Below are 6,535 nucleotides of genomic sequence, written 5' to 3'. Positions count from 1 at the left end.
CAGACTTGCAGGCACAGCATTAGATGGTGGTGGTAGCAGGGGGGACACCACCTTGGCCCCTGAAACCCCAGAAAGAATTTCTTAACCATGACACAAAAGCTATACTATTTTACACCAATCATAACATTTTAAAATTATAAATTTGACTACTTCAATTGAATATCTTAAATGGTACAAAATAAACCAGAACTTGGAGAAAAACACATATGTCCAAACACATAACTGAAAAAAAAAATGTCCAAACACATAACTGAAAAAAAAAATGGAATGAGCCCCACAAATCAGTAATTATAGATAATAAAGAAAAGAGGCAAAAGACAGGAATAGGCATTTCAGGAAGAGCAAAGTTATGTGGACCACATGTGGGTAAAGAGATGATAAATTACTCTAATAATGAGGGAAATAAGTACTGTCAAAGATATAGAAGGAAATTAATAAATTCCTCAAACATGATAACAATGAAACCAAGAACGTAGGTGACATTAACTATCATTTGATTAACAAAACTTGAGAAGTTTGATAGTTCTGAAGGATGCAGAGACTCTATCCTTCACACATTTCAGGCAAGATCATTCATAGGCCTAATTCAAAAACAATTGGGCGTTATCTTATGAAGTAGAATAGTCATACATTCTGTGAATCAGTGATGCCGCTCCCAGGGTATATACCCTAGGGAAAGATTTGTACACATGATCCAGGAAATAAGTATTGTAATGTTTAGCACAACACACTTCAAATACGAAAAATATCCCAGCCCAAATGCACATCTACGGAAGAATGTCTAAATCATAGCATATTTATATAGTAAAATATAATAAAGCAATGAAAACAAATAAACTTCATCTCCATCCATCCACATGTATAAGTCCCTAAAATATGATATAGATTGAAAAAAAGGAAGGCTTGGAACACTGTTGTTATTTTTATAAAGTTCAGAAAAAAGCAAAACTGAAATCATTAGAGACAGCTATGGGAAACTATATGCCAAGGTTTTACATTTTAAAACCTAGAAGAAATGAATACATTCCTAGACAAGTACAGTCTACAGAGACTGATCCATGAAGAAAGCTAAAACCTGAACAAACCAAATGCAAGTAATGAGATAGAAGCAATAACTAAAATTCTCCCATCAAAAAGAAGCTGAGGACCCAGTGTCTTCACTGCTGAATTCTACCAAACATTCAAAAAATAACTAATACAATCCTACATAAACTATTCCCAAAAATCAAAGAGGAGGGGATACTTCTAAACTCATTCTAAGGGGCCTGATATGAGATCACCCTGATACCAAAAACCAGACTCAGCAAAAAAACTATAGGCCAGTATTTCTGATGAGCATTGTTGCAAAAATCCTCAACAAAACACTAGCAATCTGAATTCAACAACACATGCAAAAGATTATTCATCATGATTAAGTGAGATTCATCCTAGTGATGTAAGGATCAGTCAACATATAATGTATATGTCATACCAACAGCAGAAAAGACAAAAACCATGTGATTATTTCAATTGATGCTTAAAAAGCATTCAATAAAATTCAATAGAATTTCATGATTAAAACTCTCAAAAAACTGGGTATAGAAGGAACTTAACCTCAACATTGTAAAAGACATATATGACAGACCCATAGCTAGTATCTACTGAATGGGAAAAACTGAAAGCCTTTCCTCTGAGATGTGCAACAAGACATAGTTGCCCATTGTCACTATTGTTGCTCAACATAGTACTAGAAATTCTGACTAGAGCAATCAGACAAGAGAAAGAAATGAAGGACATCCAAATTAGAAGGAAAGAAGTCAAGTTATCTTTGCAGATGAGGTGACCTTACCTCTAGAGTAACCTAAAGACTCCATTCAAAAACTATTAGCACTGATAAATTGAGTGAAGTTGCAGGAAACAAACTCAACATACAAAATTAGTAGCATTTCTATATATCAAGAGTAAACAATCTGTGAAAGAAACCAAGAAATGAATTCCATTTACCTTACCTACAAATAAAATAAAATACCTAGGAATAATGTAACCAGAGTGAAAGATCCTATAATGAAAATTATAAAACATTGGTGAAAGAAGTTGAAGAGAATACAAAAAACTGGAAATATCTCCTATGTTTGTGGATTGGAATAATCAAAATTGTTAAAATGTTCATACTACCCCCAAGTGTCTACAGATTCAATGTAATCACCTTCAAAATACCAATGACATTCTTCAAAAATATAGAAAAAAAAATCCTAAAACTTATAAAGAACCACAAAAGACCCACAGTAGCAATATCATCTGAGAGGAAAAAAGAACAAAACTGGAGGAATCACATTATTTGACCTCAATTTTTACTACAGAGCTGTTGTAACCAAAATAGCATGATAATGGCATAAAAACAGACACATAGATCAATGTAACAGAATAAAGAACTCAGAAATAAATCCATACATCTATAGTGGACTTGTCTTCAATAAAGGTGGCAAGAATGTCGGGGGTGGGGGAAGATAGTGGTGCAGGGAAAACTGGATTTACATACCCACAAGAGTGAAACTAGACCTGTATTTCTCACCATATACAAAAATAAAATCAAAAATGAACTTAAATCTAAGACCTAAAACTATAAAGCCACTAAAATAAAACATTGGGGAAATGCCTCAGGACATTGTTCTGTACAAGGACCTCAGAAACATTCATGAAGAGCAGGCAACCAAAGCAAATTTGGACAAAATTGGACAAATGGGATATCAAGCTAAAATACTCCTGCACAGGAAAGGAAATAATCAACAAAATGAATGGGAGAAAATTTTATAAACTATCCATCTAACAAGGGATTAATAACTAGAATATATAACGAGCTCCAACAATTCAATAGGAAAAAAATTCATCTAGAAAATTGGCAAAGGATTTGAATAGACATTTCTCAAAAGACATACAAATAGGTGACAGGTATATGAAAAAATGCTCAGTATCATTAGTCATTGGGGGAATGCAAATCAAAACCATGAGATATTATTTCACCCCAGTTAAAATGGCTTTTATCAAAGAGACAGGCAATACTAACTGCTGGTGAGGATGTGGAGTGATGGGAACCCTGTACACTGCTGGTGGGAATGTGAACTAGTGCATCACAATGGAGAACAGTATGGAGGTTCTTTAAAAAAAAAAACTGAAAATATAGCTACTATGGGACCCAGAAATCCCACTGCTGGGCATATATCCAAGGAGGGGAAGTACGTTTATTGAAAAGACATCTGAGAGAGGAAGGCAAGATGGCCAACATAAGCCCGCTTTCGGCGGAGTCTCCCATCCAGAGGGAGAAATAATGGCCAGAAATAACCTAATAAAGCAGAAGATCAGGAGCTGAGCTGAGAGAGAGGATCGATAGGTTCGCATCACCCTTACTGCAACAAGCCAGGACTCCAAGGAAACAAATTTCAGGTACAAAACCCATCCCAAAGAGGATAGGAATCCTTCCCCTCCACCCCTGTCAGTAAGCGGTTTGAGGCTAGTAGAGAACAGAGGACCTTTTGTTTCACCACAGGGGAGAGAACTGAAGGCTGGGACTCCTTCCCCGGAGAGATACCACTGCAAGCCCAGGCAGTCTCTTGCCTGGGCCAAAAGTTGATCTAATATTCCCCCTACCTTCCTGAACTCCCAATCCACCTCTCCCCTCTCTCCTGGTGATATGGAAGACTACCCCCTGCAAAATCCAGAGCATTTAGCAGATTTTTGCTAGGCTGGGGCACCTAATGAGCTGTGGGACAGTTGTGCTGAAACCATAACTTTAATAGAGGTGGGAGTCACAAGGGAAGAGAGACTTGCCTCATGTTGGAAAAAGCATGGCTCGGGTCCCACACTGCCAACCACTGGAGACCAAAACCCACCAGTTCCCTAGCTCGGCAGCCCACAGTGGGTGGGCAGCTCCCCACTGGGCTCCTGCAACCTGTGGGCAGCAACTCCTGCCCAGTTCTTGTGACTAGCAGCCTGAGGTCCTCGACTCCCACCTGGCTCTTGTGACCCATGCAGCCCATGGCTGGAGACTCTGCTCTCTGGCCCCTGAGACACGAAGCCCGTGGTCAGTGACTCCAGTCCAGCCCCTTTACCTGTGCAGCTGCCAGAGATTCTGCCCTCTGGGTTCCCACCCGGTTCCTGTGGCCCGAGGCCAGGTGGTTAATGGTTCCACCCTCCGGTCCCTGCCAAGCTCCTATGACCCTTGCGCTGGTGGCAATGCCCTCCAGCTCCCTGCCAGCTCCTGTGACCTGCACACAGCAGTACCCCAGACCAGCAGCACACACGCCCCCTGACAGTGGCAGCACCGCTCCTGAAAGTGGTGGCAGCTCCATGGTCCCTCCTACCTGGGTCAAATTGAACTTCCAGTGGACCCCAACTGCCTAGATGCTGAAGACCATTTGAAATGTCCCATCTGATCAGTGTTTGTGTCAACTGGGACAATTGGTTTGGAACTCTTTACCTGGGCTGATCACCTGGGGACCCACCAAGGTTGTACCCTGACTGTGGTGTTGTGGAAGTGTGGGATTCTCCCCTTCCAGTTGTCGCCTATGGGAGGGTGGGGTATCTTAGTTGCTTGCATATCTCCACAGCTGAGATTTCAGCCCAAAGCCACTGATTCACTAGGATTGAACAAAGACTAGCTGAATACCAGTCAGTGCCATCTAGCCCCACCACACCCAGCAGGTCCCCAGAGTTTCAGGCAGTAGTTCTGAACGGGACCTTTGTAAAACTCTAAGGCAAAAGCACCAATCACCAGTCCCAGTTCTTTGGTAAAGGGCTGGTTAATTTCAACTCCAGGAGACTTCAATTCAATTTCACCTTTCCAGCTTCTCTAGCCAAATGGTGAAAAATAATCATGGGGCAGAATCAGCTGAAAAACTCAGGCAACATGAATAATCAGAGTAGATCAACTCCCCCAAGAAATGACAAAGGAGAAAAAACAGAAGATCCCATTCATAAACAAATGGCTGAGATGTCAGAAATCGAATTCAGAATTTGGATAGCAAATAAGATTAACAGAATGGAGGTAAAGATGGAATTAGAAATTTAAGGAGAAATTTAAAAGTTGTCTCAAGAATTCAATGAATTCAAAGACAAAATCACCAAAGATTTTGGCACATTGAGGCAAGAACTTCCAGCCCTCAAAGATCTGAGAAATACAGTCAAATCCATCAGTAACAGAATGGAGCAGGCAGAAAAAAGGATCTCTGACATTGAAGACAAAGTTTTTGAATGCTCCCAAATGCTCAAAAATGAAGAGAAGTGGAGAGCAAAAACAAATCATTCCCTGAGAGAAACGTGGGACCCGCTCCAAAAGAGCAAACATTCGCCTCATAGGAATCCTTGAAGAAGAGGATGGTCTGAAAGGCATAGATACTCTACTCCAAGAGATCATTGAGATGAACATCCCAAGCATGGCAAGAAATACTGAAATTCATATACCAGAGTGTTTCAGAACCCCAGCATGACTCAACTCAAATAAAGCATCTTTGAGACACATTGTAATTAACTTCACCAAAGTTAATATGAAAGAGAAAAAATCATAACCTACAAGGTGAAGAATATTAGAATGATTGCAGATCTTTCTGCTGAAACTTTTTAAGCAAGAAGAGGATGGTCATTGACCTTCAATCTCCTAAAACAAGAATACTTTCACCCCAGGATCCTGTACCCAGCTAAATTGAGCTTCCTTTATGACAGAGAAGTTAAATACTTTGTTGACATACACACATTGAAGAAATTTGCCATAACCAAACAAGCTCTTCAGGATATCCTCAGACCCATCCTCCATAATGACCAGCACAATGCTCTACCACCAAAGTAAACTCACTCTGAAACTCTTGACCAAAACCCAATTTCCACAGTGGTGAATAGGTTCAAAATGTCTACTGGAAGGACACCCATGTTGAAAAACTTGACACCCAAAATATTACCAGGCTTATCAATACTCTCAATTAATGTGAACAGCTTAAACTGTCCTCTTAAGAAGCACAGGTTGACTGAATAGATATATAAACTCAGGCCAGATATCTGCTGGATACAAGAATCTCATCTTACCTTAAAGGATAAAAGAGATGCAGGGTAAAAGGGATGGGCATCTATAATCCAGGCAAACAGAAATCAGAAAAAAGCAGGGGTGGCAATTTTATTTGCAGATACACTAGGCTTTAAACCAACAAAAGTAAGGAAAGACAGGAAGGTCACTTCATATTTATTAAGGGAAACACTCAACATGATGAGATTTCAATTATTAACATTTATGCACCCAACCAGAATGCTCCTCCATTTATAAGGGAGACCCTAACAGACATGAGCAATTTAATATCTTCCAGCACAATAATAGATGGAGATTTTAACACCCCTTTGGCAGTGTTGGATAGAACTTCCAATAAGAAACTAAGCAAAGAAATTTTGGACTTAAACTTCACCATACAACAATTGAATTTAACAGACATCTACACAATGTTTCATCCTAACAAAACTGAATACACATTCTTCTCTTCAGCCTATGGAACATCCTCCAAAATTGATCACATCTTAG

Source organism: Otolemur garnettii, unplaced genomic scaffold (genome assembly GCF_000181295.1).
Source record: "Otolemur garnettii isolate 467f Iridium unplaced genomic scaffold, OtoGar3 scaffold00002, whole genome shotgun sequence".
Classification (NCBI taxonomy): domain Eukaryota; kingdom Metazoa; phylum Chordata; class Mammalia; order Primates; family Galagidae; genus Otolemur; species Otolemur garnettii.
This window is presented reverse-complemented; position numbering follows the sequence as displayed.